This window comes from Lissotriton helveticus, chromosome 3_1 (genome assembly GCF_964261635.1).
Source record: "Lissotriton helveticus chromosome 3_1, aLisHel1.1, whole genome shotgun sequence".
NCBI lineage: Eukaryota > Metazoa > Chordata > Amphibia > Caudata > Salamandridae > Lissotriton > Lissotriton helveticus.
Window position 1 is genome coordinate 524,805,969 of NC_136061.1, and position 13,848 is coordinate 524,819,816.

Here is a 13,848-nt window from a genome sequence, read left to right on the forward strand (position 1 = left end):
AATGAAATCTTGAATAAGTGTGGAATCTCCAACAGCTCTGACGGGCCAAAAATGTCATATTCAGTTCTGTCCAAACCTATACCATCTGGTATAGGTGCGGCTGTGATGTTCACTGCTGACAGGTGTCTTTGTTCCCAATGGGATGATTTGTGTGGCTGGAAAAGTCAGTTCACTCTTTTATTTGCTGTGTCCATTTGAATATATCTTCCATTTATCAGCATACATATAGTTATTATATGAGCTAACCAAAGTAGAAAGAAAAATATTCCCAAAACAATCCGAAGTTCAATCCATGGTGAAACCAGATTAGTCTTTTTCAGGAGATGGAAAAAGTCTGTTGCTTGTTCTTTGAAAGTTCTTTTTGCTGGCGTTGTTTCAGGTTCGCTGGGATCCTCAGAAAACGTTGCAAAGTTAATGAAATAGCCAGAGGCAGTTCTGTCAATGGTTGGAATTGCATCCAGATTTGTTGAAATCGCTGAAACCACTTGGTCACTTGTTACTTCATTGTAGACAGGTGCTTCAGGATGAACTGTTATTTGGGTCTCAAGGAGAACGAGTTCCATAGCTTTGTTGCCTAGTCCTTCTTTTCTCACTGCAGATTCTTCAAAGGTGATGAGTCTCTCAGTTTGAACCTCTTGGATTGTAGCTAGAGGAGTGTGTCGGCTACATTGTCGGAGTCCACTTGGCCTATTACTGCTTAGTATCGGCCACATAGTGTGGTTTGATCAGGTCAATAAACACAAACCTGTGTTTTGTACCTGGAGGCAGTATCACTGTTCTTGTTCCGTGGATTGCTAGGACAGGTACTGGTTGTCTATAAGAAGGCCCAAATTCCTTCTTGTCTGTGATGTTTTCTCAGACTAGATCACCAAGCTTTGGGATCCAGACAGGCTTTGCTGGTGACAGTTGGTTTTTCCACAGTGGTGGTTGGCATCAGGAACACGTTGCTTTGTTTTATTCTTAGTTCATGTAAGTCCTGTAAAACAGTCAAACGATCTTTGATATCAAATTTCTTAGTTTCCACCACTACTGTATGACAATCAAGTTCCGGAATCAACATTCTTGTCCCAAATAACACCTCATATGGAGTGAAACCTCCTAAAGAACTTCTTGGAAAGTTGTTAAGAGCACTTTGAACCCCAATTAGATGTTTGACCCACCTGTCACCCGAACCTAATACCCTAGCTGTTATAGACTACTTTATGTCCCGTTTTTTTCTTTCCACAACAGAATTTCCCTCAGGATGGAATAGAGAAGAGTACAGCAATTCAACGCCTAAACTGGCCAGGGCTTCTTTATAAGCTCGAGAGCTAAACACTGGGCCCTGGTCAGAGTGTAGTGTGCCTATTGTGTATGTGCCGATAAAGACTCGCAAATCTTTTATAACAGTTTGAGCGTCAGCCAAGCACTGGGGCCACATCCAAAGGAACCTTTATTTAGTATTCGTGGGACTGCATTCGTCCATAAGGACGCCTGCATGCACATAGTCTAATGCTGTCTAACAATGGTGTCTGTACTGGGCTGGCTATGGTATAGTAAGGTATCTGGAGGCCTTCTGTGCTGCGATCTCTATTGCAGTCTATGCAGTTAATGACAAATATCTGAATGTGTGCATTCATTCCTGGCCACCAGCACATCTCTTTTACAGTTAATATTGTTTTAGAGATCCCCTGATGTATCAGACCCCCTCCCAAATGCGCTTTGTAAATCAAAGCTGCTCTTCGTTCCCTGTTTGGAATTACTCTATCCCCCACTCTAGGAATTCAAACAAACGGAACGCTGTTCGCATCAATTCTATATGAGTGGACATTTTTTAGGTAACGCTGCACCCCTGCCTTTGCTTGTAGCATTGACAGCCATTATTAGTTCACTGTCTATTTTAGTTTTTGAACAAGTGATTTCAGCTACTTAATCCGATTGCACAGCCTCCTTCGCAGCTTCATCAGCCAATGAATTCCCTTCAAAGTGAACGCCATCACGTTGATGACTCAGCATGTGTATCACGTGAGTGTTTTGTAGTCTGTTTCGCAACTGAACTACTTGTTCCCAAACCGTTTTATGCTTGATTGTGCCACCCTTTGCATCTTTGAAACAATTTTCAAGCCAATTCTGTAAATATTTATTGTAAGATTGTACACAGCAGAAGGAATCGCACACTATGAGTGTGGGGAATTTGTGAACTGTATTTTCAAGTGCCATTATGAATGCTTGTAGTTCAGCTCACTGAGGTGTACAATCTCCTGGAGATTGCGTTTTTGTGAATAGGTCTAAATTTGCCATCACGCATACGACCTTTAATGCTCGCGCATGCAGCACTATAAGCTTGTTTACCCCCATAACAAGTTGTGCTGATCCATCAGTATAAATTATACATTCATACTCTTCTAGAGGTAGGATTTCAGTAGGCAGAGGTCATTCTTGTTCGTATTGCAAGAATGCTTGTGTTTTCAAATAAGGATCAAAAACGCATTCAAAATCAGTTCCAGCAAGAGAATTAACCCATTGTATCCATCTCAAATGGAAAGCTTTAGCATTTGGAATGCTCGCTATTGTCACTGCCTCTAAGGCAGGTACAGGAGTAGCGACCATTATGCGTTTCCCCTGTGCTAGGGCTCTTTCTTTCGCTCCAGCGGTTTGAACTGCTGCCACAATTATTTTTGTAGAAGAAAATTTCATTTCTGCTTGTGTGTAGAAATATGATTTGTATGCGATTGGTACTTTTTCACCTTTGTTAAAAGTTAAGTAGGTGAATCCACATTGACCCGGAATGATTTGGATCACTAAGTTGCCTATGTTTACGCGTGTTTGTAAATGTTTGGTTGCTAACATGTCTGTTTGTAGTGAACCCAAAATTTCTGTGTGTTTTTGTGTCCAATTTACTGTTTTAAAAACAGGTCTGATTAGTTTGTTAAGAGGTTTAACCCTTTCTGCGTAGTTTAGAATGTAAGTTCTTCCAAAATTCAGGAAACCTAGAATCGATTGTGAATTCTTCAGCAAATTTGGTGCTTGGAGCAGCGCACACTTTTCTAAAAGGTTGTCTGCCAGGCTTTCACTTGATAGTTCATATCCTAGAAAAAGGATGTTGAGATGGGCAATTCTTGATTATTTAAAATTGAATTTGTACCATTCAGAGGCGAAGCCCAGTATAATGGTGTTCACACTGTTCAAGTGCCTATCCAGGTCATCGTCTGTCAGATAGATATCATCGACATATGACAATGCCTCATCATCATAAGTTTGTAGTAACTCTGTTACCCTTGCTGAGAATAACCTAGGACTATTCTTAAATCCTTGAGGGAGACGACAGTAGTGACGATGTGTCCCCATTATTGAGAAAGCGGTCGAATACCTACTTTCAGGTGCAATGTTTTGACAAAAGAAACCGTTAGAAATATCTAATGTGGTTTTATATTTTTTAAGCACAATGTTATTCATTAATGCTGTACTGTGTGCATTTTGCACTGCAAATGTTTTGCAACAAGAGTTTAAGGGGCCCATTAGGATGGCGGGCCGACTTTGTCCGCCCGCCATCCAGACATAAAACGGGACCTTCCGCCATAAGGACGGTGGTCCCATGGGGGCCATTAGGATGTGCCTGCCACACTAGCAGGCGCATCCCGCCTTTTTAACTGAAAGCACCGCCCACCGCAATGCTAAAAATGCACATTCTGCACTTCAATGCACATCATGACAGGTGCCGCGTGGTGCCTGCCACGTTGTACAGTGAAGGGCAGGGGGGTTCCATAGGTACCCCCCATGTGCACCCCCACATCCCCGGAGTCTCCGGGGGCCCGAAATGGGCCCCCACAAGACATTCCTTTCAGTGGCGGCAACAGCATGTCCCCGCACCTACCCTAATATGGATGGCGGTGTCTAACAGACACCGCCACCATATGAAACGCTCTTCTGCCCAGGCAACTCCTTGACCGGGTGGAAAAGCGGCAGACGGTCTTTCCGTCTGCCGCAGTCCCCCCCACCATAGTAATATGGTGGGGAAAATGGATGGCGGACGGGGAAGGATGTTGGGCGGATCGCCACCGCCCTCATGGCGGTGGCGATCTGCCCGACATCCTAATGGGGCCCTAAGTGTCTGTAATCCAAAACTAGACGATATGTACTGTCTGGTTTGGAAACAGGAAACAAAGGTTTGTTCATTGATGAGGTGCATGTTTCAATCACCCCTTGGTATTCAAGTTGATCTAAGATCTCTCTGACCTGTTTTTTAGCTTCTTGCTTTACTGTATACTGCCTTTGTGCATTTGGTTGATTTTTTAAGTGGATTTTATGGTGAGGTGAGTCATCATCCCATCCTACATGATTTCTGTATAATGCTGGGGCTTGGGCAACTGCCCATTGCCTGGCATAAGTATATTTTAAATGCACTGGAATATGGTTGGAGAAGGCTGGCATAATGATGGCTTTGCCATGTGGGTACTCCCTGAAAAATTCTGGTGCCCAGTCATGTTCTGCTAGAAGTATATCATAGCCCTTGGAAAGTCGCTCCCAAAAGAGTGCTTTCACTTTTCTTTGTATGTCTCCCTCCATCCGGAGTGTTATTTCATATAACCCATGTGGAGAGCTAACCCTGGTGTCTGCAGTTTCAACTTCAATGTCTTCATTCAAGTCCACTGTTTCCAGAAGTCTCTTCAGGTTCTGGTGAGCTATTGTTACTTCTGCTGCGCTGTCCAACATTGTCTGAGTCCATTCTCTGTTCTTGAGTTGTACCTTCAAGATCCTCAGCATGTCTGATTTGGTGAATTGAGGTTTTGGTTTACTTTTCTGAACGTGTTGATCGTCTTTGGACTTCACGCGTTCTTCCTTGTTTTCTGACCGTCCTCATCTTTACGATGTCTGTGACGATACCTGAAATGTGCGAGAGGAAGAAGTATCAGTATCTTGATACTTGGAAGGTTTTCTTAAATTATCCCTATACCTAAGAGTATACCTCATTTCAGAGTGCTCCTTTTGAGGAGACCTACCTCTGGAATGAGAACTTTTCTCTTTGGAAGGTTGTTTGCTATTTTCCCACTTCTTTTTAGAAGAGGTTGGAGTGTTTTTAGAAAAGACCTTTTCAGGACTTACGGACAGTTGTGGTTTTACTGGTTTCACACCCGAACTGTCTCTGCCTAATTCTTCATAGAATGTTTCAATTATTCTGGCTAGTTCTTGTGGTTGTTCTGTTACATCAAATTCCCTTAATTTCTAGCTGATTGCCACTGATGCTGCTTCTCCTTTAATATTAGACAATATTATTGATGAGACCTGGTTGAAATTTTTCAGTAGTTTCATACCTGTATTCAGAGCAGGCTCTGCCCTGTATTAGTTTTGAATCTGTTTCAGGACGTCAGGTATTACCGCCATAGACTGAACACCATGTGTTTTAGTGTAGATTGCAGCGAAGACTGTACCCCAAGTGGTGCAGTCTTCCAGATGTGGTGTGAGCCCCATTGGTAAACAGATTGTCAAAATTCAGTGTTTCTCATGAGGGCTAATGTTAGGAAATACTGCTCTGATTTGAGTAATTTTTTGAGCTGTCCAGAATGCAATTTGTTCACGTTTTGTGCGTAATTTACCCTTGACCACGTGTAAAGTCTGTGGTGTAATTTTTAGTGTACTCCCCTGGTGAGAGGTTTCTTGTGGAATAACTATTGGAGGTTGGACTGTGAAAGTCTGCCTGACATATTGGACCAATTGTCAGCACATTATAATGAACTCTTTGAGTTGGGTAAGTAATTCTACATCTGTCATGTCTTCGATTTCAGGATGAGGTGTATAACCTGCTAAAACTGGCCATGTTGCTCCTGGTCTACCTAGTAAACCGAGCCTGGTAATGTGATTTAAATGTTTTAGGGCGCCTTTAAACAAGAGCTCAGGCTCCTGGTATGTGAGTGGAATTTTAATATCCTCGAAGGGAATATGTTCCTCTGTTAGATCATCTTCTTTGTAGAAGTGAAACAAATGTGTTACTGGATTTGATTCTGGGAATACTATCCATGAATAGAATACCTCTGTCTGGTGATATTCATGTGCCTCTATCACAAAAACTTCTCTACCACCTCTTGATGTTAGGCCATGTTTTATAAGTTTTAGAGTGATGGCTCTCCTTAAATTTGAAGGAATCATTACAGAATTCTCATCGGTTTCAGTAAAACCTGTTCAATTAAAAGCTGCTTCGACTGGATCAGCCGCAGCTCCACCGGTTTCGGTGTTGTTGCCATGTTCCGTCATTGTGAAATGAAAATTGAAGAGCACGTTTCAAAGGAACAAAGATAAGGTGCACAATATTTTGGAACACTGTATCCTTCAACGTTGAACAAACGAAGAAGCTAATACATACGATTTTCGTCCTACTCAGCTTTGGCGGATATTATCCCTACCCACTCCAGACGTCTATTGGAGTATTTATGAGTGGGGATCTCTGAAAAAAGCACAACTGAGTTACTACAGTATCCAGCATTAAATTAGTGCCTTACCAAACCGTTGGGCGCCATGTAGTGTAGTTCCTATATCCCTGATAGGCTCTGCGCATTGGAATAATATACACTATAGTTTTGACATAGGACTAAGGTCGTTTCTGACAACCGCATAAACATGACAACTTTGTTTCCCTTAGAGTTGGAACAATTTCTTCAGAGGCGTGGAAACAATAGATAACTGTTTCACTCAGTCAATCGTGCATGCTTCGCTTCTACAGAGTTGTTACACTGAAATAGGGAGACGGGCGTTTCAATAAAAAAGGTTTATTGAACAGTCTTCTTTCTCATGCAAGAGATATGAACTGGTACAATCGCAAGACAGAATGCGAAGTATAATGCGTTCAGCGATAACAGTAATATAAAATAATACTGTAATAGCATGGTCTGTAGCTATGATATATATATAAATAGATGCATAAATAACACAGGCTAAAATACTTAAATGTTGCTTCTAAAATAATCCTACCCCAGTGTACCTAACCTAAGTCTATTACGATGGAAGAAGTAGGAGCTGTTTTAGCTATAGTTTAGTTTAGTTTAGTTGTGCCAAGAATTGCCAAAGGTTTCTCTAGGTTCTAATGAGCTCCATACCTTAGAATGAGAGAGGTTGGTATCTCTTTCCTGGGACTCGATCTCCAACACCCCGTGAGGGGAGTCAGAAACACTGTAACTGGATTCTCGGCAAGGAGGATGACAGCGTCTGGTCAGTGTGTCAATTGGGGACTTAACTTCCTTCGGGACTTGCTCTGGTGAGCCACTTCGTGCACGTTGGTAGCCAAACTGCACCATGCCTTGCCATAGCAAGTGAAGATATATTTATACTTTGAAGGTGTTTAGGAATGACAGTATTGACGTAAAAGTCGGGCATAAGAATGTCATGGATGAACACCTAAGGAATAGATGTTCATGCATAATAAATCAGTTCTTGGAGAAATCAATATTCTCGCAAGGGAAAGTCCTAAAGGCTTAAGAGTTAGGAACTTGTTGTGACGTAGATGAACGGATGTAAGTAGCCATGCCTGTATTTGGGTAGCATGGACTAGGCCTAAATAAGGGCTGGATTTCTATGTCTAAATAAGAGCAATGTGAATTTTACCTACATAAGGGCATGAATCGAGAAATTCATACAGAATATAAATCAATACAGAACAAGGTCTCATGCATCCCTCTTTGGCTATACAATGCATTCTTGCCTTGCAGGAGGAATTCAAGCTACTTGGCGAGGGAACTTTCCTGGGTGCAAAATTCAAATTTCTTCTGGCCACTAAGTTATGAAATGGCTGCAAATCCTGCTGTCAGTTCTTAAAGAATTGCCAGGAACTGCAGTCATGTCCGTTTGTGGCAATGCTTTCTTCAGTTTGACTCAAGGCTTTGTCAAGTATTATGGAGCCACACAGCAAACAGTTTGTTTCTTTTTTTTTCAAAAATAAATTTTAGAAGCAGGATTTCCTTTTCAAACATAAGCAAGCCAATGCTCCCCTTACCATGAGAGTCCTCTCCCAATACAAGCAGGTCATTTTGTAGTTTTCATTGCTCCTTACTGCCAGGGTTTTCCAGGAGCTGACGGGCAGCAAAAACTGACCTCTAATTCCGCCCATCAAAATCTGGTGGGTGGATTAAGAAGTCAACCTCCGACAGCCCTATCCTCTATCCGGCCATCGCTGAGATGTAATCACTGCGGTGACGTAGTAGTCTCCACTATGATAAAACCAAAGGTCCTCCTGAATTTAAATCGGGTGGGCAGACCCCAGTCTTTGCCATTGCGACAGAGTATCCAGCCCACCTAGTCATAAATCAGGCCCTTAGTCCTAAATTCAATCCTTCAACAGGGTTCAACCTGGTCCCTCTATCCTACCTAGGCTTTTTTGTGGTATCTCTCAAATCGTGTCTAGTTCCAGGTCTTCCACAACCAGTAGACCATGGTTGGCACTTAATGCATTATGATGCCAGTTTCATTTAAATTGTAGAAAATGCAGATCTCTAGTTCCCCCCATTAGACCGTTGTAGTGTTAGTGTCATTTTATTTATTAAAATGTACTCAAAATTTCTAAATTGGTTTGGGATTTTATGGTGTTTTTTTAACCTTATTACTGTTTTGTTTCTGCATAAATATGTTACATATTCTCTTCAAATTTGGCCTGCCTTCTCTGTGACATAGCAATCAGGGGATTCATCTCAGGTTGATTTAGTGACCTTTAGTGGTTCACCCCGAGTCAGAATGTATTTGTTGTTTAATGTGGGTCGTCATCTCCTTGACTGACAACCCACTCTCTTCTTAAATGTATGAGGGAAATCTGGTGCAGTTTGGGAGGGTGTCTAAGACTGCCTTTGCGGGACGAGAAGGTTGGGGGGCCTCTGGGGCATGAATGCTCTACTCCCCATATGGTGAAGGAGGAGGCAGGCAGTATGAGGGCTGTCCCCTGCTCCTCAGCCCATATTGCTTTGTTGGATGAGGCTCAGCGCCCAGTAAAATGTGGTCCAGACGATAATTATGGGTCCAGAAACATCAGACAACTCACAGTTTACTGGAGCAGTATTCACTCTCAGCGATGGCTACTACCTGGAAGCAGCAGTGGGGTGTGTGGAAGGAGCGGGGGATCGGGTTAAAAAGAAATAACTTACTTCAGGACTGGATGGCTGGGCGGCCGCCACCGCCTCTTCATGACACGGTGCTCAGCCAAGGGCTGAAGGGGTAGGCATGTTCTCCACGCAGGCTGTAATGTAACCTGGATGGAGATCATGCTATGTGCGCATTACTGTTTGGTCGGCCCAAAAGGGCGGGACAATCATTCATGCTCACATAGGGAGTGCAAACTCCTCCTCCTTCTCTGAGAACAGACCCGCCCCACGAAGAAGCCGCAACAGGAAAAAATAAAATGATAATAACCTCGAGTTATCATTTTATTTTTCCTTGTTTTACACTGCAAAAAGCAGTGGGGCTATGGTCCTCCACCTCAGCGGAGGAGCCACCACTGTCCACTGTAGGTGTACCGCTCCAGGCAATACATATGAGGGCTTAAATGTTTCAAATATACTATGTAAGCAATCAGGCTAAAATGTCTAAGATTAATGTTTCCTTATGCAGTCATCTTCCGACTATCATATTTCTGGGCGAACATCTGGCTTCCCATCTGCTGCAGTGCTGGTTGAGCACGGGGAACTCGTTGTATATACTTAGAAGAATGTAGTGAAAAAAATCAGTTGACATTGAAGTTATAGTTACCTTTTTATATACCACATAAAGATGTGTAAAAAATGTACAACGTTACTGAAAAAAGACAGTTAAAGTGGAGTTATCGTTACAAATTGAAAGTGAGAAAACCATTAAAATTGGAAAGTTCTGGTTAGCACCACAATCCATAACTGACAAACAGAAATGCAAACTATAACTCGCACATCAAATCCATTGATTATGACCCAAAATTCCAGCTGGGAGTCAGGTCACCCATGGAGCCGACCCTTGAGAGTCAGAGAGAATCCTAACCCTTTTAAATCCCAATGCAGATATGCTTTGGGACAGCGCACTACACTATCTCAAATAGCCAGTGACAGCAGAATAAAAGGAATCATCTTACAAGCTGGAAACATGCTGCTGCGTGGAGTGCTAGATCAAGGAGGTGGTATCTGCTAATCCTTCATAAAGTGAATTGACGAATAATGATACCTAGATCAGTTTAGTGCTGATGTTTGTTTCGGAGGCTTGTGTCTTACACTAGACACTGCACGATGCTGATAAGCCATATGTCATATCTGGTTGATGGGCAGTTAGGATATACGATACTTGCATTACTTTTTATTGAAAAAACACTTGAAACACAGCACTGCAGTGTGGACACGATGACGCAGCTGATTCTGAGAAGTACTGGATGTACACCCACATGTGAAATTTGTTTAGTACAGCAGGACGGTATCCCTTTCACTTTCAGAGAAAATAGCCTACGCATCACAGTGACACCTTAAACTGCAAAACAAAGACCTCAGATGACATTTCTCAAAACGTCAGATGCGCGAGGAGTTCATGGTGCACACCATATACACGAAAAACATAGACAGAGGGAAGGGGGAATCAAATCATGTAAGGAACACGGAACAGAGGGGGGACAAGGGTCTGAAAACATCCAATTTCGGTTTTATCGACGGTGATGCTGTACTAATGCTCTAAAAAGCCCGGTGGAGGCACAATTTCCAGTGAAAGAAGTGAACTTGGCAACTACTGCAGCTTTTCCAAGGTTATAGAGATTCATTAATATTTAACAAATGGAACAGATTTAACTTGACTCATTGATTGATTTTCCATTAGCTGTGTTGTGCTGCAATGGAACTATATACATGTGTTAAACTGCTGTGTCTGAAAATGTTGAAAGTTTTTGTACATCAAGAATGAAAATATAAAACACTATTTCTTGCTTGCTGGGAAGAGCCAGCAATGTATATGTGAGTCAGACGTTTTAATTTGGTTTCAAGGGAAATAAATATAATTTTACCTTTGCCTTACAAGAGACATATAGCGGTTAAGATGCTAATTGTGCATCCCAAACAGAATCACAATCCTTTTATTGAGTAGTGCACTGTTAAAAGAGGGAAGGTGTCTGCACCCTGCATGTACATACTTGGTATTGTTGTTCAATCGCAATCATTGGACATTTAGCACATACAAGGGCTCTAACTTAACAAATCTAGCTGTATGTGCAAATGTAGGTAATTTGTGTGATTTTAGTACAAGTGTAGTTTAAAAGATGCGGGACATGATAACATACTAGTAATACCACCAATTGTAGCACCAATATGCCTGAGGTCAGGTTAGATCAATCGCTCACATCAGGATTCGCTAACGAGTGCTATGACCAATCAAGTTCACTCTACTGCAGATAAAAATTTAACAAAAATGGGCCGGAACTCCTACCAACTAAACTACCCTCCGAACCTAACCAAGACAGCAACAAAAAATTTCAAGCACAGACTCCTGAAAGACACCTTAGACACTCTCATTTGGGACAAATATATTTCTGTATGACCAAAAGATCCCCAAACACTGATCTCATCTTCTTCAAACACCGCACAGCCTGGTGTAGAAACTAACTTAACACACTTCACAGGCTTTTTTTCCCTGTTTTACTGTGTTTTTTTATCTGTTTTTATATTACTGTGTTGTGTTATTCTGCTACAGGTTCTCAATAAAAGCACCGGGACACTCTTTTTGAGTAGCCGTGCGCTATACAAGACAATATATAACATAACATAACATAACATAACTTCTGGAGGTCTCAAACTCAACCAAAATAACCATGGACTCAAAACTCTTCATTGTTGCCTGGCCCTTTTTTAGGCATAAGTAGTTATATCAATTTACAGGCATGGCAATATACTTGTTGAAGTGTCAGACCTGAACTCAGCTAAGTTTCTTCAGCTTGTCCACAAACTAAAATAGCACACAACTTCAGTTGGTCATCCCACCACACTCTACAATATGTCTCATGAACTCACCTGTCAAGGCCATCCACCCCCTTCAGGAACTAATAATTCTATGTCCCTCAGCCCACCATCCACACCAAGTCATCACCCTTTAGGTTTGGCCATTGGATTTGCGCGGACAGTTATCCTCAGTAAGAGTTCAGGTCAAGGCCTGGTCCCACCAATCTGAAAGAGTCTCCAACTCTACCCAAAAAGAAACCTTTCAAGTCTCTGATATGTGGCTGTTGCTCAGTTGTCAGTCGAAAATCAATTTAGCAGAGACTTCCATAGCTAAAATGATATTAGCCCTTGCCCCCAGACAAGCCTGACTTAGTGAACTTTCATTCTACAGAAGTGGCCCTTTGACAAATGCAGGCACTGATCTCCTTTCAACCCCTCGGAATCGAAATCCCAGGTACTAACCCGTGCCATCATTAACAAAACTCACACACAACCCCACACGGCCCCCAATGAGGTACAGCAAGGTGTCAAGCAACTAGGGTATCAATGATACATGAGTCAGTCATCCTGAACACTGTTGCCTACCTAAAAGTTTCAGTAGAACACTGCCCTCAACAACACCATCACCTATGGAGACATACACCCACTCGACTGTAAAACAAACATCTTCATGTCAGGAATTCACAAAGCAGACAACAAAAATGTCAATGCTCTCAGTCACAGAAGAGCCAACAACTTGACCACCAAGAACTACAACATTGCAATTCACACACTAAGAACCAGCAGCTCACTACAGCCAAGAAATGACAGACAAAAGGCAGTAATACAACTTGGCACACACTTGGTTCAACCAATAGTTTAACGATGACAGGAGGACACTAAGGGGCCCATTACGATGTCGGGCCGATCGCCACCAACATGGTGGCGGTGGCGATCCGCCCGACATTAATGCCCGCCCACCACCTATTTCCCTCCCGCCATATTACTATGGCGGGGGGACCGCGGTGGACGTAAACACCGTCCGCCGCTTTTCCGCCCCGGTCGCCTTGCGGCCGGGGCGGAAAATGTTTAATATGGTGGCAGTGTCTATGAGACACCACCAGCCATATTATGATGGGCTTCCTGACATGCTTTTCCGTGGCAGCAATGCCACCACGGAAAGACATGCGGAGACTCCCTGCGGGGACCCGTTGCGGGCCCCCTGGGAGTCCAGGGGGTGGGGGGGTGCACATGGGGGGTACTTATGCTACCCCTCCGCATTTCAAAGTGCAACATGGCAGGCACCGCACAACTTGCATTTTTACCATTGCGGTGGGCGCCGCTTCCTGTACCTTCTGCCGCAATGGTAAAAATACAGGATGCGCCCGCCAGTGTGGCGGGCGCATCCTAATTCCCAAGGTGGGACCGGCGCTCCTATGGCGGACGGTCCCGTTTTGCACGAGCCGCCCGCCATCCTAAGGGACTGAGGGGTATATTATCAAGGGGTTTATCTCCGCTTTTTTGGCTTTAAAAGCCAAGAAAGCGGAGATAAAATTATCTCCCTATTACCAAGCTGTCGCTAACACCAGTTAGTGACAGCTAATAGGAGATAGCGACCATCTTGGGCCCCGCTTTGCATGTCAGTGATATTTATCACTAATGACATGCAAAGTGGGCGTGCCAAGATGTTAGCGACTGGAAACAGTCGCTAACATCGCTATCTCCTATTACCAACTTTTGGAGATATTCGCGCTAAGCGCGAATATCTCCAAAAGCTAACACCTGCCCTGAGCAGTTCTTCACCATGTTATCCAATGGGAGGTGGATAACATGGCTAAGAGCATTTGCTCGATAATGCATGAATATCGCTGACTTTTCAGCGATATTCATGCATTGCGGCCGTTTTTTATCGCATTTGCGATAAACCTTGCTAATAGCAAGGTTTATCTGCGATAAAAATCGCCGATGTGCGGCGATAATT